Below are 24,468 nucleotides of genomic sequence, written 5' to 3'. Positions count from 1 at the left end.
CACAAGTGTGTGCCTAGTCAGGACCTAAACCACACACACTTTTTTTTTACTTGGACAATTCTTTCCGAACTAAGAAATTGCAACCACTGACGATTTCATTCTTGATACTGAACATACAGTTAAGAGAATATGTCTTTCAAGACTATGTGTGTGTGTATATATATATATATATATATAGCGAGAGAGAGAGAGAGAGAGAGAGAGAAAGAGAGAGAGGGCGCGCATATTAACAAGCTTAAAAGCTTAGCTCCAAAAAATAAAGCGTTAAATGCTTGTTCGGCATTTAATTAACTGTAATGGGATCCTGTGTTCTTTACGCCAAAAAAGGCCCAATTTTGATTGTCTCCTGCCTGATATTGAATATACGTCAATCGGGGAAATACATTCTCCCCATTCTTTTTTTTTTTTTAATGGACCCCTTTCCTCTTCTAAAATATTTTATTGCATGCAGGGCTTTAAGTGGGCCGGGTCTCACTGGGTCTGAGCACCGGCCGTTTTTTAAAGGGGACCTCGAAACGGGTCTCTATCGGGCTCTGTTTTGTGCCCTGGCACAGGCGGTCCAATGGTTTTCCGGACTGCAGTGACATCGATGTGCGCTGCTCACTTCTCACTAGTGGAGAAGTTACAGCATGACGTCATGCGAGGTGAGCATTGTAGGGGGAAGGGAAATCCTTGCTTATTACATCTCCCATGTCTCTGCTTTTTTAAACACAAGACTCCGATCGTTGTTGCGAGTGAGGGGGCCCTATTGAATAGCGCACACTGCAAATTGCCACTTCTCTTTTTGAAACTCAGAAGCAGCAACATTGTCGTGGTGTCACCAGGGCTTTAAGTGAAAGCTTTTTCAATATTATATACAAGCCATAGTTGCTACTTATTTATCTTACGCAACTAACAACCATTGACAAAGCCAATAGTCTTGTTGTGTCATATATCTGGATGCAATGACAGAAACAGCAAAATACAGGTCCGGCGGCACACTATGCTAAGCACAGATTTTTAGCTTATGTGTTTTAAGACACGCCCTTTGAGATACCCCCAGTTTTTTCATCCCACTTAAAGCCCTGATTGTATGGAAGCTGGAAGTTCTTCACAAGTGAAATCCTTTATTCGAGCCCTTCGCCAAGACAAACTTTTTCTGCTGCCACTCCTTGCTCACCCAACCTGTCACCTGGAATGCCATTTTCCTGAATTCGGGATGGTGGGCCTCTAGGAGCTACAGCCAATCAACTATTACTATACATAGTAAACACAGCAACCGGGAGGAAAATCGCATAGAGGTAAAACCCCAGAGAACTAGATGAATTGACCCAAGAGAACTAGGTGAATACCACGCACTTTATGTCCACATATCTGGCCTGAAAACGAGCAGTTGAAGCATCAAGCTAACAGCCAATCCTGAGCTGCTTACATTGATGCTTTTTCGTGGCAGGGCGGAGTCAGTGTGCTTTTACGCAGGAGGTCTTTCGTAGGCGGAGACTATAAGGAACAGGAGGCCCATGCTGATAACGTACTTGCACGCACACCGGTTTGCTCTACAGAATGTTATCAAACTTTTAGCGTTCTAATGAAGGTATACTCACCGGCGTACGTTCTTTAGTCACTGGCAGGAGAGGAGCCGGATAAACCACCTACAAACTGCAGATTGCGATGCAGCATCTAATTTATGTAGGATACTGGCACGTGCACTCGGTGTTCCTCGGTTTTTGCTTTCACTTTTGATCTCGCGGGGCAGCGCGGTCTCTGATTAGCCAACGCTTTCTCTGCTCACATTGGACGCAGCTCGGGCAAGCTTTAGGTTGGGAAGCCTCTGATTGGCTAGTTCCGAAAGTCTGTTCTGCTGCTCGAGAGAATGGAACAGCTGGCTAGCACTGACGCCTCTTTCAGTTTCAGGAAACGCCTCTTTCAGTTTCAGGAAGTGCTAGAGAGTGCAGTTTTTAGGTCTCGCCTGAGACAGCGCTTTAGCGCTGCTCTCGCGAGAGCTTTTGTAAAAGGGGGATCTGGAAGTGCAAACTAGTGCTTTTCAGGCCTCCAAATACAGTGCATGTGCGCCGGGCGCGCGCACCATTTGGCAGCCTGAAAAGCACTGCCTGACCGCTTTGATGTCCTCAGTGAGCCGCGCGGCCACTGAGGACATCAAAGCGGCCGCGCACACCATTTGCCACCCCCTTCCTGCTTGTTTTTTTTTCTGACGGAAGCAGCCTTGTTTTACATGGAGTCTGCAGTTAGAATTCCTGTATTTTTTCAAGCGGGGTCAGTATCCATTTACATATTTAATTATTCATCATCAGTTCTTTTTCCGCCATATCATTATTATGCAACCCAAAGGCAGCTTCAGTGCCCCCAGTTCAATAGGCCGTGTGTAACAATCTTGGCAAACATTCAGAGAAAAAAAACACCAAACGGCCGGCAAAACGAAGCGCAATATCTACCCCACACTTGAAATAATTAAAGCAGAGAAACAAGTGGCTCGATCATCACATCTGCTGTAGCTTAAACAGTTCACAATCTTGAATGTTCCTCCAATAAGACAATGGCGTCAATAACACGCACTCGTGAAAGACAAAACGTTTTAACCCGCCCCAAATGAAACAACGTTTAAAATAGCATCAGCATCTATAAGGAATGTAGTTGTCTAAAAAGAAATGCTCCGCAGTATGATTGTCGTCATTATTTTGGCTGTACATGTTCATTAGTACAGAAATGCAAAAGGGTTTCTCAAGCGTTGAAGAGTAATGTCACGCAAGCATGAATTCATGTCCGTCAGACCGTTTAACATGTATGAATAGGAGATACTGGATACTGAGGACCCGCAAAATATATTTATTTCACCAATTACGAACAACTAAATCACTCATGAGTGACAGATCTCATAGCATGCATGCGTTTATTCAAATTGAGTGGACAAGAGCGTGTTATAAATGTACTTCGTGATGTCTTTTAACATTGACAAGGGAAGTCGGGCAAAAAAGGAGCTCCTCAAACAAATCACATTGAAGTATACATCGTTTTTAGTTCTGGCGTCAGTGAGTTCTTGCAATTTTAGTAAAATTATGCATTTCATCTAGTGGATGGGAGAACCCTTGCAATGGACATACATCTACACACACATATCCGTTGGTATTTTATTTTCTTCATTCACAATTTTATTCCACCCACTCCAGTAAATATCATGTGTCTCAGGTCAGCCCACTTTAGACCAAATTGGCTTATCTCTCTTTAATGTGAGTGATGACATGCAACCCTGACACAACGTGCAACTACAACCAACAAGCATTTGCAATGCAATAGGTCTCGCAGTTATACGAGTTTGAGCTATTGGCATTATAAATGACAGTGCCTTTTATTTATGTTGTAAAAAAAAAAAACTTAAATAAAAAGCATTGTCATTTACAATGCCGCATGGCCGCTTTGATGTTTGATCGCGATCACTTTCACTTTCGCGGCCGCACGGCCGCTTGTTCCAAATTAGTTAATCACAGTGCATGCCCAGGCCTATTCTTTCTCTCTTGTTTCTGGCTGTAATTGCTGCAGGCCCTTGTCCTGAACAACACTCAACTTTTCCGTGGCCTCACACGCTCTGCGACAAATGGGCAGATGGTTGGACCTTCTAATCTACATCCCATCTGAAGGTGGAGGATGATGCAAATAAATGTTTTGCTTACTGGAAAGTGCACCATTTCTTTTTACTTGAAAAAAAATAGTCAAAATGCGCCACAGGCAGTTGTTGCTGTCACACTTCTCACTCAGGCACGAGGATAAACTCCACTTCCCGTGCTCCCCAACTGCAGCTGGGTATGTTTTCTCGAACATTCCAGTGTTATCAGATGGACACACCCGCCCATAGCTCTGACTTTACAGATCTCCCCGTTTGTTACACACATGGTCAGTAATTTCCCTCGGCTGATTAGAATGTTTTGCGCCCGCTCTCTCATCGCGGTGGAGCCCTTCCCATTGTGTAGATGTGATGAGAAAGGAAGCACCACACTGGTGAGAAACAGTTTGATCTTGGCAGATAAGCGAATGAAGCAGGCAGCCATACAGCCTGGCATGTTCTCCATTTCTTCAGTTGTCTTGTGATTTCTACTGGTTTAAAGCTTTAAGAGGGCCAAACCATGTCTCTGCAAAATCGAAGGAGCAGAGGATTTGCAGTTTTAGGTCTCGGCTACAGACAGCTTTAATGTTAGCTGTGCGAAGGGAGACCTATTGTTTCCATTGCATAACATATACTTAGATGGGCTTTGGGTCTGTCCCTTGCACGCAGTGGTCAAAGTGTGTTTAAAACAAGCATTTGCAATGCAATAGGTCTCGCAGTTATACGAGTTTGAGCTATTGGCATTATAAATGACAGTGCCTTTTATTTATGTTTTAAAAAACCCAAACTTAAATAAAAAGCATTGTCATTTACAATGCCAATAGCTCAAACTCCTATAAATGCGAGACCTATTGCATTGCAAATGCTTGTTAATGCTTCGTGTTACAGAGCATTCATGGACTTATACCCGTTGGCGTGGTTTTGGGATGATCATTTAGAACAGTGGCCTTCAAACTTTTTTATGCCGTTCCCCTAGTGGAAAAAAAAATCGTCAAGGTCCTCCTCGAAATTTTTCACAAGTGTTCTATATTAAATTGGCAATGTTTAGACTTATTTAAACATTACAGTTAAGTTCTGTTAATTTAAAAAAAATTAAATACATGATTGCCAAATATACTATTCTGGTCACACAGGCCTTGTCAACATGTACAATTAAAAATTTGCGAACATTCGTGACAAGAATTTTCAATTCTATTAAGGACAACGGAGGCGAGGATTATGCTTCTCATTTTCTTTGCTTTATTACAGCAGCCAATAAAAAAACATCTTTTTTATTCAACATATCATAACAAACCACAAATCCCATGAGCACCCTGTACTCCATAACCATAGAGACTGTGCCTATATAATGTCCAACTGAGGCACACAAGTCCTCTTTCTTTGCGAAAACTGCAATAGGTAAGTCCAACATTGTCAACTTAGCACTTTCTTGCACTCAGACTGTGAGGAAAAATCTTTAGAAGAACCAAACATCCCGAAAACCAACAGGGAAATTTCGAGTTCGACGGACCAGTTCCTGCTTGAGAATCCTGGTGAAGGAACACCATCTTCGTAGAAGGAGATTACTCTCCGCGGTAACCTGAAGCCAACACATGCGGTTCTCACTTGCCATTCGAATCTGAAATAGAGAACAAATTACATAATAACGAACATCCCCGAACTATGTGCAAACAGCAAAATCTTATAACAGGGGTGGAAAAGAATATCCAACATAATGTCATTAGAGCGCTATACAGACAGTAATCGTACTTTCACATTTCATGAATCACATAGATAAAGACATAAATGCTGGGTGGGATAATCCTCGCCTCCGTTGTCCTTAATAGAATTGAAAATTCTTGTCACGAATGTTCACAAATTTTTAATTCTATATCAGGACCGGAGGCTCCGATTATGCTTTTTCAAAGCTGAGCCACTGTGGTACTTTGAAATTTGGGACCGCGTGGGAGGCAGGGCCCTACCCCTGCCTATTTCGGTATTAGCGAACCGCGAATGGCCAATGCGGTATGTACAAGTGCTTTGCATAACATTTCATTGTTAAATGCACTATGTATACGATATTTTACATTGACTTCGTGGGTTCCATCTTGGAGCAGTGGCCATCTTATGGTTGCCCTCACATAGGCTACACATTACGAACAAATATGGGCCTTTAGATCACATGTGCTTTATTTGACTTCTCTGTGACCTGTGTAGCTTGGCTCCGCTGCCCCAGGTCAGTCCGGTCTCACGAGCTCCCCGTCCTACGGCCACCTGTGATTAGCATCAGGGTTTGACACACCATAAAGCCTTTTCATCCCACACAAGCCTCCGGCTAATCTCTTTCACACCTGACCTTTCCTGCTTTATGGCTTGTTTTACAAACAGGAGATGCCCGTGTTTATTGGGGCCTGTTGATATCTGATGTGGGATCTGAGCCTCGCTGGGTAAATAATTGTGGGCTGGCTAAACTGGAATGTGGGATGGTCATCATGACTCTGCCTTTTCGTTTGTAATGGATACATGTAGATGACCATATCGTAAAACAAGGAATGTATGCCTGAAGCATGATATTTTGTATTTAAGGAGAAGCCCGTTTCTGTAACTTTAAGCAGTCTCCTGAGAACATACATTGTGTTGTACTTCTCGTATACCTGTAATTGGTCTGCAGCCAATAAATCGATCTTTGACTTCACCTAGAAGACTCTGTGTTTCTGTAGGTCTGAAACAGGAAGAACCCGAAGTCTTAGGGTGTGTTCCCCTGCACCGCTGGGCTTTAAAATCCCAGTACTTCAGTTGGCGCCCAACTCGGGGCGATTTCAGCGGTACCAGTCCAAGCCAGAGGTTCGTGAGGAGCTTCGTGTGGAAATTCCGGAGGAAGGCCGCCACTTCATCGACCCCTGCATGTCGACGTGGTCCAAAAGTCTTTTCTGCGAGGTTCTCCGCGTCCCAACGGCTACGAAGGACTGCTGCCCTGATTAATCGCCCTGTTTTGGACCCTTGACGATTTTGGTAGAGCGAAACAATCGAGAGAGTCTTCTGGTGACGCCATCGATCATCGATATTCAGTTAAGTATAAGTGGAGCGTCTCCCAGTTTGTTTGGTATCCTTCGGGAATTTGGTATCCTTCGGGATCATTTTGATTTGGAGCTTGCAAGTGCCAAAGCCAGAGGACTCGTGTATTCACGAGACTATCGTAATCGATAATCCTTTGAAGTTTGAAACTAGACTAGTGAGCGAAGATGCCTGGTTCTAGTATATTTGGAAATTTGTTTTGTTTGGGTTGTAGAAGGGATTCCCAATTGGAGGATTCATGTCCGGTTCCTCCAATTGGAACTCCAACTTATGAGCTTTATGTAAAACATGGCGTGGGCCCCATTGCATATAATGAAGTATGGATCCGATACACCAGAAAGGACGGTGTTTTAAAATGGCCCCAAAATGGTAGTTTCGATACAGATATTTTAGATAATTTGGAAGTTAAATTGTTTAAAAAGAAAGCCCGGCCGGCGATGTTTGATTCTTTCCGCCTATGGCGAAAGGAAGCCAAACAGAAGGAAATTAAGATAGCGAAAAGGAATAAGAGAGAAAGAGGTATGTCAATGATGCAAGCAGCTGTGCAATTTAAAGATAATGAGGAGGAACAAATGAATGAGCAGTTACATAGACAGCGCAAACTAGGGATCGATAAATGTTACCCTGTTTTGTCACCCCTTGTACAGGATGAAACAGAAGAGAAAGAGAAAGATTCCCTAATGTCCCATTTGCTAAGTTCACCACCCCGTATGCGCAAAATGCCACAGCGCCTCCACAGCTCGTAAATGTGCAGCCTCCAGTAAATATGCCGCAAGCCTTCCCACAGGCGCCAGCTCCTCCTCAGCTGGCTCCTATCCCTCCAGTTTTGTTACCTGTTGCCCCTGCGCTTCCTGCGACTTTGCCTAGCACATTAGCTGCCTCCCCTGGCGCTCTTTCTTACACTACCCAGGCACCTGTATCTGAATCCGCTTTTCTTCCCTCTGTCTGTCCCCCCGTTTTCGCTTCAACTTCTCCTTCAGCACGACAACGACTAGCTAATGTAGTTACTAGTTTAATGTCGCCTCTCTTTGGGTCATCTAGTATGACTCCTGGTTTACAACGTAAGCAATTGCGTAGTCAGCTGCCTGGTCCTGACGAGAAAGAGGTGTTAGATCATCTGGCACGTAGGTGGATTGGTTTCCCTTCACTCTATAATGTGGAATCAGTTGTTAACGTTTTCCACCAATGGGATACCCCAAAACAGAGGTATGTCTTTGACAAAATGTGTGAATTCCTCTGTGAGGAATTGGAGGATCATGGTTCAAACCCAAACCCGCAGGAGTTATGTCGAGTGCGGTTTGATTTCGAAACAGGTACAATTGTGGGTCCCGATGTAGATAAAGCGGTTGCGACTTTACTGTCCTTCAGGAATGGTGATTGTCAACAATCATTGTTCGAACAGGAATTCCCTGTGGCGAAAAAGGGAAAAGTGTGACAATACCCTATGAGAGAAGTCCCTCCGGTATGGAAGGAAGCCGTTGCGGCTGATGCCGTTCGAAATATTGTTGCTGCTCCAGCTCATTTTCAGCGTGTTTGGGTACATGTCCCATGGAAGCGTTCTGAGGTGTTAGCGCTTAAGCAGACATTGCCTGACCCCATAAAAACCCTGCAGGATATTATAAGGAGTTATCACAAACTGCAGAATCGTGTGTCATGAATCTAGCTGACATAGATATGTTGTTCGGGAATGTGGTTCCACAGCCTTTATGGGGATCCATCCGTAATACGGATCATGCTGCAGAACTAGGGGGCACATGGGCTAATATCATTGCTGCAGACGCTGGCCAAGTTGGTGGCGCGAAGCCTGACCCTTTAGTAGCAGACCTCCCTGGTAGAATTATTACATACATGAAAACTATAATGCCCGCGATGCGCGTAAATTGGGATAAACTATCCGCATGTAAGCAGAAGAAAGATGAGACAGTGTCCGATTTCTTTACAAGGTTTGAAGAAACGTTTATCGACCACAGTGGTCAAGACATGAGTAGTGAAGGTGGCCAACGGTTATTTGTTGATAAATTTGTGCAGAATCTACTACCCGAGTTGTGTAAGAAATTAAAAGACTCAGAGAGTTCTTGGGCTGTTTCCTCTTCAGCGCAAATACTGGCTACTGCACAGTTTTATGAAAATAGAGATAAAGACGAGAAGGATAGAACAGATAAGAAAACGAAAGAACTGAAAACGAAGGTCCTTTTACAGCAGGCTTATCCGCCACGTGGAGGACAGAATAATTATAGGCAAACCCAAGGTATCTATCAGCAGCCCCAACTATTTCAGAATAACCAGCAAATTAATGGGTATTATCAACCACGTATCCCTCTAGGTCCCAATCAATGTTCAGATTGCAGAGAGGAAGGTCATTTCAAGTATAGTTGCCCTAAATTAATGCAGCGTACTAGTAATGCGTATGGCGCAAGAGGTAGAGGTGGTCAGCAAGCTCCTAGAGGTAGAGGGCCTGGAAATGTTCCCCAGAACGCGCGTCCTCTTCCGCCTCAAAATACGATAAATAGCTTTGATCAGCAAGCCAATGCAACTGGTAATACAGCTCAGTACTATAATAATGATTATTATGCAGAAGACGACAATGTGGAAGGTAATGATTACTAGGACAGCCATAGACAGAGAGAGGGAGTTGTTTCAGTACCAGTGGATCAGAGTGGACCATATGTTAAAGTGACTACAGCGGGTGTAACAGAGCCCTTTCTGCTGGACACTGGTGCTGCAAAGAGTTCAATTATGCATTCAAAACTCCCTGGCGCGCCTTTGTCTGGCGAAATGAACGTTTCAGTAGGTTTTTCTGGCGCCCCAGTAAGAAACCTGATTTCTAGTCCTATGCCCCTTTCTGTTGGACCTTGTGAGTTAAAATCACCCCTCATCCTAACGACAGGTTGTGGTGAAAATTTGTTAGGATTGGATTTGTTAAAAAGATTGCATGCAACATTATATTGTTCTCCCTCAGGAGTACAACTTACATTAGGTAAGGAAGTGATTTCCCCGATGTATTTGTCTAAGAATGCAATGCCGCCTGAATTGTCATCCCTTCCGGATGTCCTTTGGGCTACTGGTCCCAATGATGTGGGTCTCTTGGAAATACCGCCATATGTGGTCACTTTAAAAGCCAATGTCAGATTGCCACGTATTCCCCAGTACAAGATCTCCAATGAAGGTCAGAAAGCGTTGTTAGCAATTGTCAGTGATTTGATTAAAAAGGGTGTAATTGAAGAGACAAGAGGCAACGTTTGCAATAGTCCTGTTTTACCTGTCTTAAAACGAACGGACCCTTCACAGCCACCTGTTTACAGATTTGTCATTGATCTTAGAGAGGTAAATAAGATTGTTGTGCCACAATTTCCAGTTGTCCCTGATATAACTGCCTTGTTAACTATGATTCCACCCTCCGCTGCATGGTTCTCAGTGATCGATTTAAAGAATGCTTTCTTTAGCATCCCAATTACAGAGGAGAGCAGGGACATTTTTGGCTTCAGTTTAGGAGGTCGAAGCTTCCGCTTTAAACACGCTCCCCAGGGCTACTGTGAAAGTCCATCAATATACAGTCAGGCTTTAAAAGCGCAGCTTGATGCACTTGTTTTACCGAGTGGCGCTATCCTTATTCAGTACGTTGACGATTTACTAATCGCCGCGGATACTGAAAGGATTTGCAAAGAAGCTACATTGTCATTGTTGCGTCATTTGTCTGCCTTCCATCACAAAGTGTCTCTCTCAAAACTGCAATATTGTCGACAAGAAGTGACCTACTTAGGTCATCTCTTATCGAAGGAGGGAAGGAAACTGACCCCAGAACGAATTCAAGCCATCGCACAATTGAGTGTGCCCAGAACACAGAGAGAAGTGCGTGCTTTCTTGGGCATTACTTCATACTGTAGGCACTGGATACCGAATTTCTCTTTGCTGGCAAAACCTTTGTTAGCACTAACATGTAAAGACACACCGAATCCTATCCCATGGTCTGAAGAGTGTCAGAAAAGTTTTTGGGAATTGCGTGATGCATTATGTTCAGCTCCTGTGTTGGGTACCCCTGACTACAGTAAGCCTTTTACATTGTATGTTCATGAAAAAGACGGTTGCGCATTAACAGTGTTAAAACAGCCTTTTGGCGACAGACCGCGTCCATGCGCATATTTTTCGTCAACCTTGGACCCGGTAGCTAGGGCATTGCCAAGTTGTCTGAGAGCTACAGCTGCAGCAGCTATGTCTATTCGACAGTCTGCTGGACTAGTGATGGATAATACATTGATTGTTATGGTTCCACATGCTGTGGACACATTGTTAAACCGGACCAAGACACAGCACTTAACTAGTGCTCGATTGTCAGGATATGAATTGACACTGTTAGCAAATCATATACACATAAAGAGATGCAACACGTTGAATCCAGCTACATTATTGCCGATTCCAGCAGACCTAGATGAGATTGAGCAACATGATTGTCTGTTCAGAACAGAAGAAGAGACTAAAGGGAGAGTGGATCTTAAAGATACTCCCCTGACTGAGTGTGATGGTGCTGGAGCAGGGTTTTCTATAGAAAATTTATTGAGATTTAAACTCCAGTTTTATGTTTATATGTCATAATTAAAATTACTGATAATTAATTATTAATTACTAATTTTGTTAAAGTTTCTGACTAATCAATATTACTAATGAAAGAATTACACGCGGGAATGCATTTATGTTGCTTTATTAATACGTGAACTAAGTTGGTGAGCAAATTAATAAAATAAGTGTCGCAAAAGTGCTATTTGTTTTGTGTTTGCACTTTAAAATAACGTGCTTTAATGCTTCTTTGTGTCACGGAAGGCTAGATAATTACATACACATAAGGGTATTAGTGGGTATTAACACTGTGTTGTTATTGCGATGTAGTAACGTTGTTTTGTATTTCTTTTAATTAAGATGGTCCGTTGTGGCCTAATCCAAGATGGTCGCTATTTACAGCCTGCACTCGAGTGATTGAAATTTGACAAGAGGCCTCGCTGAACATGGTAGCAGTATGATGGTTTTAGATTATTGTCTTGATCTGATAGATTGCTTGTAAATAGGCTTTTGGATTCGTTGATTTATTGATTGATGTTGATATATGTACTAATACTATATGTTGAGGTCGTCGTATTGAGTTCTATGTAGTGTATACGGCTTCTGGAACGTGGGGAGCTGGTGACGGTTCCGTAGTAGGGCAGAGGGAAGTGAGTGCTGCTCTCGGGAAAGACGGAATTGTTGGAATTACCTGTACGTATGCAGGAAAAACGTGTGACAATTGAAGTTGCGCGTCACATTGTCTGGGTTCGGAATTAGTGACATCGTCGTGTGTTACTATTAGGGACATATTTTGAGTATAAAAGGAGTGCGTATGGTAGCAAAGGTTATCTGTGAAACTCTGGTCTTAAGTCCCAGGGATCCGTAAGGTTTGCCGTTAAGGCTTACTGCTGGAGGAGTAATAGGTATTCTCTGAGCTTGTTTGAAGGACTGGGCAGAGGTAAGCGCTGCTTGGTTAACGTGTGTTATAGTTCTGTAGTGGGACAGACTGTTCGCTGTTCTCGGGAAAGGCAGGATTCTGTGTGGATGTACTACATTTTTCTAGTATGAAAGTGCGTGAACGTATGAGCATTTAGTTGATTGTGAGACTCTTTGGAGCATTCCTAGAGGAAACAGTTAATGGATGCATGTTAGAAGGGCAGAGTAGAGGGATGTGCTACTGTGTCAACGAAAGTAATAATTCCGTAGTAGAGCAGAGGTAAGCGCTGTTCTCGAGAGAAGCGGGATTCTTGTAAGAAAGACCTTTCTTTACTATTCTATGGTTAGCGAAGCAGACAATGGAGAAGTTTATATGTTGTAACTAATAGATCTTGTAGAATGTGAAACAAAGTCTACTGAGAAGGCTTTGTAAAGGAGGGGTAGACGAGTGACAGGAGACAGGAGCAGAAGCGTCTGCAGCGACTACTGACGTCAGAGAGTCAGAGACAAACCGCGCTGTGATTGGACAGTGGATTAGAACAGTGCTCGCGCTGGTATTGGTGCGTTGGTGTGAGCCGCGCAGGAATTGGAAGGAGTACAGAGTGACGTAGACGCTCCAGGATTGGTGCGTTAGTGTGAGTCGCGCTGTTTTTGGACAAAAGATCGTACAGTTGCGGAAGGGACTAGAGAATAGTGGTAAACGCTAAAATGTATTACCAAACAGAGGAAGAGAAGAAGAAATCCTTGTTCGGTAAAATTAAGAGGTGGTTCGACAAGGATAAGAACATAATAACTAGAGAAGGTGAATTGCTACCTCCGACAAGAACTCCTGCATCCTTCATGGTTGCGAAATATGGGTATCATACCTGTATATGGTTAGACAATTGGGCTAAGTACACTAAGGAGGATGGTGTTTTAGCGTTCCCGGAACATGGTTCATTTAATTTGGCCGTGTTGAGAAATTTACGGGAGAAAATGATGTGTCTAGAGCCTAGACCAAGGCCGACACAGTTCGAGGCGTTAGTGGAATGGGAAGATAAGGTGCATGAGCGAGAAAAGCAGAGGAGTGGAGGCAATTATAGGTATATTTTCGGGAGAAAATATGATCGTGAAACCCATCATGATCGAATGAGGAGATGGCGAGATGCTAGTATGTCAGAGGGACTGTATCCTATGAGAACTGTTGAAGAGACGGAAGGGAGGAAGGGTACGGAAAAGGTGTCTGATACAGAAGTGAGAAGGTATGGGGCTAATGATTATGAAGATGAGGTCTTGGATGACATGATTTACAAGAGACCACTGTTGTAGGGATTCTGCGTATGCACAGAACTATGCGCAGGAAACCAGAACCTTAGAGAATTGTGGTGTACCAGAAACTCCCCTCAGAACTAAGAACCCCTTATCCGACTAGCTTAGTATCACATTCGTTATCCGAGATTTAGCTCGGCGGTCCCAATGTATAGACAACCCAGAACATGCGACTTAGTTATTCTCAGGAATGGTGGGAACCCGAAATACCCGTTTGCACATATATATCAGTCCACAACAGAATAACTAAGACACAGTAAAGTTTAAAGAATTTATTCATAAACCTCGAGTCCTGTTATACAGTACTTTGGCTAACATAAGCAGACAAATGGTTAAGATCATTACCATTAGCATTGTTACAATACCATAGAAAATGAAAGGAGCGATCATATTAATAATGACAGTGGAAAACAACCACCCTCCTTTCTCTAGCAACTAATAAAATATTATTAGACTATTAGAAGGTCTCATAGGCTTGCATAGGGGACCCCATACCGTATAGATCAGCTTAGGTGTATCACATCACAGGATCAGCTCAGTGTTCTCTGCTTCAGCTCTTCTATCGAATGCCTTAACAAAATGCAGCGCTGTAATATTAAAGCCTACGACTTTCTGGTATTTGCAGCTGCGTGCATGTTATGACTAAACAGTGGTACGATCATCCTGAACACAATCAGCCGGCACCGTCTAGTGTCCTAGAACAGTTCTTTACTCGATGTACAGACCAAGGGCACTAGCAACTGTTAAGGATGTATAAATAACATTCACTTGAGACAAGAGCGAGTCTGCATTTCTCAAATGAATAACATGTAACAACAGTGTCGGGTGCAAAGGCAGCAAAAGCAGCAAGATGGTTGTCTAACAGCTAACGTGATTGAGCTAACTTAGCACTGTAAATAGGGAGTGGCCTAAAACCACGTGACATCCCCCTTTGATCGAACCACGGTATAACCAGGGCGAATATTTCAACAGAACGCAGAGTTCAAGATCAACGATGCAGACTAAAGAGCTTGAAATGTAAGTTCAGAAAATGAGAGGAAAAAAAAATTCGAAGAGAAAAATATGTAAAAAAAAGTTTCTCCACTTGACTCACCATCAGACAGTGTGAGCACAATTGTCAATGTAGGAAAGTATAAGCAGCATATGCAGCCGCAGCTTCCAGTAGAAAATCATTGGAGTCATCCGCAAAATTGTCTGTCATCCAATTCAGCAAAGAAAAAGAACACACGTGTTCCACAGGGAAATGAGTATCAAGCACTCCACGTGGACAAGAAGCAGGCATCTCGATGTAACTTCGTGCCAGGAAGTCAACTGCTGCCTTCTCGATATCCCATAATCCAAGGACTCCATGCGCCGCACCCAAGGCCATAAACCCGACTCCAGAACAGTCAAACTCATGAACCACTAAGGGATACATCAGTCGATCAAAATCCAGGTCAGGCGACACCAAGTTTGACAAACACATATCCAGAGCCCATTGGAATGGACATTCGAGACAGTGAAAAACAGGCTGTACACAAGTAAAAAACGGGAACCGGAAGGATAATCCATAAGCGACACTCAAGGTAGCTAGTGGTAAAGTCCCATAGGATTCCCACATCCGGCTACGCAGATGGAACAGGCTGAATCCGTGGTCGAGTAGCGCAAGTCGTGCATCCATAGCGTAGAGCGCAGACCAACAGGAGTATGCCAGCAATTAATGCGAGAATCAGAGGAAACCCTCCGAAAACTCCAGAAAAAATAGAATGAAAAATAGCTGGTATTATACCAAAGATAGACTGGAAAGACGTCACAAGGCCAGAGCCTACAATTTAAAAAAAATGGACCAGACCAGTCGTGGAAGAAGCATTGAAGATAGTGTGTATTAACGTGCCAAAATGCAGGGGGAGGTCAGTATTCAAAAGAGCTTGAACTTCTGTGCGAGTGTTCGCCACCTGAAGGAGAAATGTTTCACGGGACGAAGTCAACGCAACCTCCTTTTGAGACAAAAGAGCCCTTATTCTGCTCATCCTATTGAACTCTGCTTTCAAGGTTGGAATCGTCGGCCAGATGGATATATCCAGTCGGCCTTGCGGGGGCGGGAAAAGCACGTTATTACAGCAAATTACCCTTCGTGAAACTGAAACAATATAGGGAATTCCAGCTAACATCCCACAGCAAGCCTTACTATTTAAAAGCAGATAACTACCATTAGCAAGCAGCGTAAATGACGGCGTTATAACTGGCACAGGAATGCCCTTCAATACGCAAGCTAAATTAGGGGCATTCATATTGCACGATCCATGTAATTGTATATGTCTACACACTACGGAATGATCAGGAGCAGTCGTACACTCCTCACCCTTCAAATAAACTTCTTTGCCGTCCCTCTCACATCGATATGTAAATGGGAGAGACCAGACTTCATGCAAAAATGCAGAACCAAGTTTTTCATATCTGCCCAAGGCGTAATGTTTCATGCACGAACTAAACCTATACATAGAAATCGGGAGAGTGACCATCCCATGGATGAGCCACACTGCATAATCAGACTCAGCCACTGAAAAAGGCAAAGGCTCTAACTTTTCTATATGTAGTAATGAATACGTAGCATCTTTCATGGACATAAATTGCTGCTTTGCTGTCAGATTAAATGGGCGGAATAAAGAAGAAATATTCATGTAATCCCAAGGTACTTTCCCCGCCTTTAACGTCTGCAAAGTCCAAGCAAATTGCATAATAGATCGTAATTGATTTTGACCATGATATAACACAGACACATCTTCCTGGACAATATCCACAACAGATGAAACAATGTTATCCAATGTATATATTCTCGAAGATAAGGTATTAATACTATTATCTATTACTGCCAATACTTTTTCCATATTGGCCTGGTCAATAGCACGGAGTCTGGAAGCAGCCTCAATCTGCGACAACTTCCAAACCTCGTTGTAAACAGCATACACCCATCTTTTGGATCTTCCCAATGCGGGACCTTTAACAAAATCATTCAAATCAATTTTGTCATGCAAACGGGACAAGTGAATTTTAACAGAATCCAACGTGGAATGTTGCAACCATGTCTAGCACAACTTACCTACCGAGTAGGTAGTGAAGTGGGTGAGGACAGAAAACGTGGGTCTACTCTATCCTGTATGTATCCGGGAATTAACCCCAAAATCTACGTTGACAGGTATCCGAACTCCTCTGCCATACCAACCAACCTTTAGGGTTCATTGCACTAATATTGAAAGTGGAATTGGAAATAAAAGACTGCAACATAGTAATGGACAGATCTGTGTGATTCCCCCAACCAGGATAAGCACACAGATCCGGGATCGAGGGAGAATTAAATTTTTTAGAAATAGCCAATCCAAAACAGGTTGTCTGAAAAATTGTGGAATTTAAAAATAACATGTGGTTTGGGATGAGGCAGGCACGATGTAAAGCTTCTGTTCCTTGTACTTGCCAAGGCTTAGTGCCCCAAACCGATTTGAGATCAATAGTATCTTTCCAAACGTCATACCCTCCAATTGCCAAATCGTCCATAAAGGACTTTGAAAACAAGAATTTAGTGTGCGTCAAACGCACCTTTGTAATCGGTTCGTCCTTAATTTTAAAATAAAAGGATGCATTATTGGACACACTGAAATCAGAAAAATATGAAAATTTGTTGACCAATGTCTTTGAACTACCAACCATCGGGGCAGGGCAATGTTCCCACTGAGTAAAGTTTACTAAACTACGAAATGTGTTAGCCCTATGAAGAAAATGAGAACCATAATGTTGATAACAAAACTGCTCTGCATAGTTTTCAGTATTCAAATACAAATCCTCAGCATCAAATGCGGCATAGTATTTCAAATCAGAAAACAGTGTCTCTATAGTTTTTACATCCCAATCATCAGATCGAATGTTCTGTTTTACCACATCACCCATAGAAACACGATATACAGATGGTACATTAATCACTTCCGTGGGCCCATGAATTTGAAATTTAACAGCATCCCATGCTATTCCATCACGGACAGGCCAGGCGGTGATGTTCACAAAAGTCTGGTCCCTCTTCATGATGTGTGACGATGAATGTGGGGCCAAAGTTCCATTAATTAATCTAATTGTAGAACGTTCATTCAGGTAGTTTCCATTTATAAGCCTAAAAAACACCACCACAAAACCAATGGACATGAACAAAAAAATGCAAATGAGCACCAGCCAAATGTAAATCCAGGGGGGAACCAAAAATTGTCTCTTGAACCAGGCAAAGAATTTTGAAAATTTGGAAGGGGCAGTGGAAGTCAATGATTCAGTTCCAAAGGAAGAATTAGACTGGATAATGTCAGTTGAATGCAAAAGGGGCAATGGAACATCAGCAGGATAAGAATACTCAGCATCATCAGGCAAATCACCATCCTCAGGTGACACAGCAGAATCAGAAAGTACTTGCATTTCAATGGCAACCTCAGGCACGATGTCAGATGGTGGCACCACAACAGAACTGCGCATCATTGAAGGGCAAGAAACTGAAGGTGTCAGACTATGGAGTATCGGCCACCCTGTGTAGCTTGACATTGTCAACTGAAATGTACCTGTTGTCTCTGTGACCAGGAAGAGGAGGCAAAACAATTGTACGGGTACCCTCAACTCCAAGCACCGGCACTGGTGCACGATAGGAGGGGCCAAACTCCTTCTTCTTCTCCACCTTCTCACGGACCAGATCACCAACTCTGGGTAGCCAGCCGACTACCGGAATTTGAAGTCCAGCTTCGGATGCAGAGGATTTGTGCTCCTTTGCTAGTGTCATGATTCGAACCGCGCCCCGCACCCAAGCGGCGCTAGGACACCAACATCCAGAGTCCCCGGAGACCGCCGACAACACGTGGTCTCCAGAATGCACATAACGCGGCTCCTCCCAGGAGGCGGGGCCAATGATTCCATTCATCGAGGCTGAACGTTTTGAACACGGACGCTTTCTTGGCTACCCGCTTTCCTCCGTTTCCAGAGTGACTTCCCGCTTACTAGTGAATCAGGTAACGTTAGCAGTTTTCGGAAAGTGCAGCGCCTCGTGGCCCTCCCTCGCCGAAGACGCTGTCTGCACTACCGAAGACCTGTCTCTGCGAGGCTTCCAGTGCTGTGACCGAGACCTCCTCCAGCTTTCAGGTGAGAAGCCCTCCCAGCGCTCCTCCGCCCCTGGATTCTGGGCGTGACGTAGTAGCGCCGGGCTTCCTCACGGTATTCCCTGCTGATTCCATCGCTCCCGGCTCGGGAGAATCCCGATCCGGCTCCTAGCGCTCCTCCGCCCAAGGATTGAGGGTGTGACGTCGTAGCGCTAGGAATAGACATAGTGCACTCTGGGCTTCTCCGTGACGGAACGGTAGAAAACCAGAGCACTCCCAGCGCTCCTCCGCCCTTGGAACTCAGAGAGGCGTAGAGTGGCAGCGCCTACCTCGAATTATTTCGAACACCTCGTCGTGACCCTTGACCCACCACCCGGCTACCCGTGAAGTAACGAGGTAGTCACCGGACCCAGTTCCGCGTTCCACGGAAGGCCTGGAGACGATTCCCTATCCACGCACGGGACTGAGCAGTCCTGGTGTGAAACGTAAATACCACGCAGGGGGAAAATAGAGCTCAGGTGAGCCGTGGCCTCAGGCACAGGGTGGGGGGAACTGTACCCGAAAAGACCGCCTTGGAGTAACCGGTCTTCTTCTTCTCTCTTTTCAGATCTCCTTCCCCGCGGTCCCTACCCTTCCTTCCCTCGCCCACCTGTCTCCCAAGTCCGAGAGTGCTATACATACACCGGACTGGGGACGGATGGGAGGTGGACCCATAACTAGCATCATCGTCATCCCGAGGTGAGGATCCCAGGGCAGCATAACAGAATCATTGGCCCACGAAATATCCTCCTCCTGATTTCGGTGGTGTTGGTCATGGCAGCTACCTTGGATGACGTGTTAGCCGCGTTGGCCCAAGTGCAGCTGGAGTTAGCAGCTTCCAGAGCTGATTCCGTAGCCTTACATTCACGATTGGATCGCTTTCAGCGCAACCCTTTTGACGCCGGTCCAATCCAAACGGCCCCTGTCCCTCCGGTAGTGGTAGAGATGCCCACACAAATACCCCTGGCCCCACCGGAAAGGTTTCAAGGGGATATACAGAAGGTGCAGGTCTTCCTAACCCAAATACAACTGCACTTTCATTGTAAACCAAAACTATTCGCCACCAACCAGGCTCGAGTGGCCTTCTTGATATCTTACCTAACCGGAGAGGCAGCCCAGTGGGCAGTACCTCTAGTAAGAAGAGATGATGCACTCCTCTACGACTGGGAGGCTTTCCGGCAAGAGTTTGAAAAAACCTTCGACCGCCGGGCAGACACCTTCTCGGCTGATCGGGACCTCCTTAACCTACGACAAACCAGCTCGGACTATTTGGGGTACGTGAACAGCTTTCGTCGGTTGGTGGCGGAAACCGACTGGCCGGAGTCCAAACAGACCGCGATTTTCTACCGCGGGTTGACGGAGGACCTCAAGGACGTCATCGCCCAGATCGACCCGCAACCAGTCCATTGTGCTGCCATGATAGAGCTGGCCTCCCGCCTGGAATACCGGCTTCGGGAGAGAAAAGGGGAGAATACGCGAAGGGACAAGCACCCCTTGCAACGTGAGACTCCTCGGATGTCGGAGTCATCAGTGTCCCGAGGTGATCCCATGGAGATCGGAACGGTGAGAGCGTCCCTGACCCTGACCGAGCGTGATCACCGCTGAAAGCAAGGCCTCTGCCTCTACTGCGGCAAGAAGGGTCATTTCTTGCATGAATGTCCGGTTCGTCCCAAGAACAACAGGCCTAAAGCCAGCCTAGCCACAGTCGGAGTGGGAGAAACGACGTCGGGAAACCTACGTGCTTGAAGGATCTGGGAAGGAAGCCTTCAAGCTGTCACTTCATTCCTTCCCTGGAAGCAGACAGTACCAAAGAACCCGACCACCTGTTTCTCACCATACAGGTAACCCTAGACAAGGATCCTATGGCGGTAAGGGCCATGATCGATTCGGGAGCTACGGGCTGCTTCATGGACATAACCGAGGCAGAACGGTTGGGAATACCTTTGCGCAAGAAACCCGTGCCCGAAATGGTATATGTGGTAGACGGCAAGGAGCTGGACTCCGGTCCCATTCGTCAAATAACCCCGTTATTATGGATTACCATAGGAGAAGACCATGGCGAATGGATGACCCTAAACATCATCCATGCACCTAGATGCAAGCTCATCCTAGGGTTACCTTGGCTGCGGCGACATGAACCAACCATCCACTGGTCCTCCAACTCCATCGCTTTCGACTCCTCTTATTGTCAGACCCAGTGCCGCTTCCGAGGAACCCCGGAAGAGGAAACAACCAGGGCCTCCCAAGTCGTGGCCACCACGGCAGAGAAGGAGGTGGCTCTCCCAGAGTGCTATGCCAGGTATGCGGCGGTCTTTGATAAAGTAAAGGCCGAGGAGCTACCACCCCACCGGGAGTATGACTGCCGCATCGACCTGGTTCCCGGAGCCGAACTGCCCTGCAGCCGGGTATATGCCTTAACGGGCCCGGAAACCGACCACCTAAGAGCATACCTGGACGAGTATCTCCGACTGGGGTTCATTCGCCCCTCAAGCTCACCAGCAGCTTCACCCCTGTTTTTTATTCCCAAGGCGAACGGCGAACGTCGATGCTGTATCGATTACCGCTCGCTCAACGCCCAGACCGTCAAGAACCAATACCCCTTGCCCCTCATACCGGTACTACTGGAACAAGTACAGGGGGCGAAGATCTACACGCGGTTGGACCTCCGGGGGGGCGTACCACCTGGTTAGGATTCGTGCGGGCGACGAATGGAAGACTGCCTTTAAAACACGGTTCGGCCTGTACGAATACCTAGTGATGCCTTTTGGGCTGTGTAACGCCCCGGCCGCGTTCCAATACTTCCTCAACGAAGTATTGAGGGAATTCTTGGACCGATATGTCGTAGTTTACATCGACGACATCCTGATTTGTTCATCTAATCAGGAAGAACACGTCGGTCACGTCCAAAAGGTGTTGGCGGCTCTGGAAAGACACCGACTGTTTTGCAAGCTCACCAAGTGTGAGTTCCATGTCACCACGGTGGAATTCCTTGGGGTCCTCCTTACGCCAGAGGGGCAGGTCATGACGGAGCGTAAAGTACAGGCGGTAGCCGAGTGGCCCCGGCCCACAACAGTGAAAGACGTTCAAAGCTTCCTGGGTTTCTCAAACTTCTATCGAAGATTTATACATCAGTTCTCGCACGTGGTAACGCCACTCACCAAGCTAACGCGGAAGGGAGTTCCCTTTACATGGTCGGTAGAAGCCCAAAGAGCGTTTGATCATCTGAAGAGAGCCTTCACCAGCGCTCCCCTATTGCGACATGCAGACCCTGATCTGCCTTTCCTGGTCGAGGCGGACGCTTCGGACGAGGCAGTCGGAGCAATCCTGTCTCAACGACAACCCGACACAGGAGCGCTCCACCCGGTCGCCTACATGTCCAAGAAGCTGAGTCCAGCCGAACTCAACTACAACATCGCGGAGAAGGAGCTCCTCGCCATTAGGGAGGCGTTTCTGGAATGGCGACACTGGCTGCTGGGGGCCCGACATCAGGTGACGGTGTATACGGACCATCGAAATCTGCAATTCCTACGATCGGCCCGACACCTCTCCCCCAGGCAACAGAGGTGGATGCTCTTCTTTGCTGAGTACCACTTCTTGGTCACCTATCGACCTGGAGCGCTCAATCGAAAGGCCGACGCCCTATCCCGCCTAAACACCCGGGACCTTCCCAGGAGCACCCCCGAACAGTCCCTTGTCTCTCCTGACCTGGTCATAGGTCGGGTAGAGACCGACTCCTTCCTCCAGAAGGTGAAACAAGGACTCCGCACCTTCGCCTGGACCACATGGTTGAAGAGCCATAAGGAATGGCGCCTCCATCAGGGTCTTCCCCTGTGCAGTTCCAAACTCTTGGTACCCACGCCCCAGCTTCGCAAGACCGTTTTCTCCTGGTGCCACGAACAGCCCTGTGCGGGGCACATGGGAGGGACCAAGACCCTGGAAAGAGTGCTAAGACAATTCTGGTGGCCCTCTGTTAGACCTGACGTGCTGCGATGGGTCCAGCAATGCACTATATGTGCGCAAATGAAATCCGACCATCTGAGGAAGCAGGGACTCCTGATGCCTCTCCCCACGCCGATGAACCCCTGGGAAAGGATCTCGATAGACTTCGTGGTGGGGCTACCCAAAGACCAGGGATGCACCGCCATCATAGTGGTGGTGGATTACCTCACCAAAATGGGCCACTTCATCGCTTGTAAACGAGTACCGTCAGCCGGGGGGTTGGCATCTCTTCTCTTGAGACACGTGGTGAGACTGCATGGACTCCCGTTAGGAATAGTGTCTGACCGAGGCTCCCAGTTCACGGCTAGATTCTGGAAGGTGTGGTGTGAACAGCTCGGCATCCGCTCTTCCCTCTCCACAAGCTTCCACCCGTAGACGGATGGCCAAACCGAGTGGCTTAACCAAACGCTGAAACAATACTTGCGCTGTTATGTGGACCGGGCGGCGAACTCATGGGTGGATTTGCTTTGGGTGGCGGAAGTGGCGTACAACAACGCACAACACTCCGCTACACGTCACACCCCCTTCTTCCTGGCCTCAGGGTTCCACCCTCGCTTCATTCCTTTCCTACTCCCTCGGGAGGGCACGTCCCTTCCTGATCTCCAGGAACGACTTGGTACCATCCGCACTGCTCTCCGCCAAGCTCGGTCTCACCTCCTTGTGGCAAAAGGGAGGTATAAGGCCCTAGCCGACAAACATCGCCGACCTGCCCCGGTTTACCACAGAGGGGACAGAGTGTGGTTGTCCACCAGGAACATCCGATTCCGGAGGCCCAGCATCTTCAATCCTAAATTCATCGGTCCCTACCCTGTGGTGCGACACGTGAACCCGGTGGCGGTGCAGCTCCGATTGCCTCCTCATCTGCGCATCCACCCGGTGTTTCACGTGTCCTTGCTCAAACCATCGCTGTGCCCCGTTCGGAAGGCGCCGGCTCCGGTGTGGGTCCACCAGGACCAGGAGTACGTGGTGCGACGTGTCTTGGACTCCAAGGTGGTGCGGGTCAAGCTGTGGTATCTCTTGGCCTGGAAGGGGTATGGCCCGGAGGAGGACTCCTGGGAACCAGCTTCGGACGTGCATGCTCCTCGTCTGGTCGCGGCTTTCCACCGCCGCGCGCCCTCTAGGCCGGGGGGCCCTGGCGGTCGCTGGGGCGCCGGTGTGAGGAGGGGTGTGCTGTCATGATTCGAACCGCGCCCCGCACCCAAGCGGCGCTAGGACACCAACATCCAGAGTCCCCGGAGACCGCCGACAACACGTGGTCTCCAGAATGCACATAACGCGGCTCCTCCCAGGAGGCGGGGCCAATGATTCCATTCATCGAGGCTGAACGTTTTGAACACGGACGCTTTCTTGGCTACCCGCTTTCCTCCGTTTCCAGAGTGACTTCCCGCTTACTAGTGAATCAGGTAACGTTAGCAGTTTTCGGAAAGTGCAGCGCCTCGTGGCCCTCCCTCGCCGAAGACGCTGTCTGCACTACCGAAGACCTGTCTCTGCGAGGCTTCCAGTGCTGTGACCGAGACCTCCTCCAGCTTTCAGGTGAGAAGCCCTCACAGCGCTCCTCCGCCCCTGGATTCTGGGCGTGACGTAGTAGCGCCGGGCTTCCTCACCGTATTCCCTGCTGATTCCATCGCTCCCGGCTCGGGAGAATCCCGATCCGGCTCCTAGCGCTCCTCCGCCCAAGGATTGAGGGTGTGACGTCGTAGCGCTAGGAATAGACATAGTGCACTCTGGGCTTCTCCGTGACGGAACGGTAGAAAACCAGAGCACTCCCAGCGCTCCTCCGCCCTTGGAACTCAGAGAGGCGTAGAGTGGCAGCGCCTACCTCGAATTATTTCGAACACCTCGTCGTGACCCTTGACCCACCACCCGGCTACCCGTGAAATAACGAGGTAGTCACCGGACCCAGTT

The 24,468-nt window shown here is 46.7% G+C and overlaps 1 protein-coding gene across 1 annotated transcript in view; it reads right to left on the bottom strand.

The window, feature by feature from the left end:
- The window catches only part of POP4 (POP4 ribonuclease P/MRP subunit), a 101,886-nt gene extending 100,153 nt beyond the window's left edge, over positions 1-1,733 (bottom strand). Inside the window, exon 1 of the mRNA XM_085638926.1 lies at positions 1,584-1,733. The gene's annotated coding sequence lies outside the window, so the exon portion shown is untranslated. The remainder of the gene's footprint in view (positions 1-1,583) is intronic.
- Between the last annotated feature and the right edge of the window lie 22,735 nt (positions 1,734-24,468).

The sequence above is a fragment of the Triturus cristatus genome, chromosome 12 (assembly GCF_964204655.1).
Source record: "Triturus cristatus chromosome 12, aTriCri1.1, whole genome shotgun sequence".
In the NCBI taxonomy this organism is placed as follows: domain Eukaryota; kingdom Metazoa; phylum Chordata; class Amphibia; order Caudata; family Salamandridae; genus Triturus; species Triturus cristatus.
This window is presented reverse-complemented; position numbering and strand designations above follow the sequence as displayed.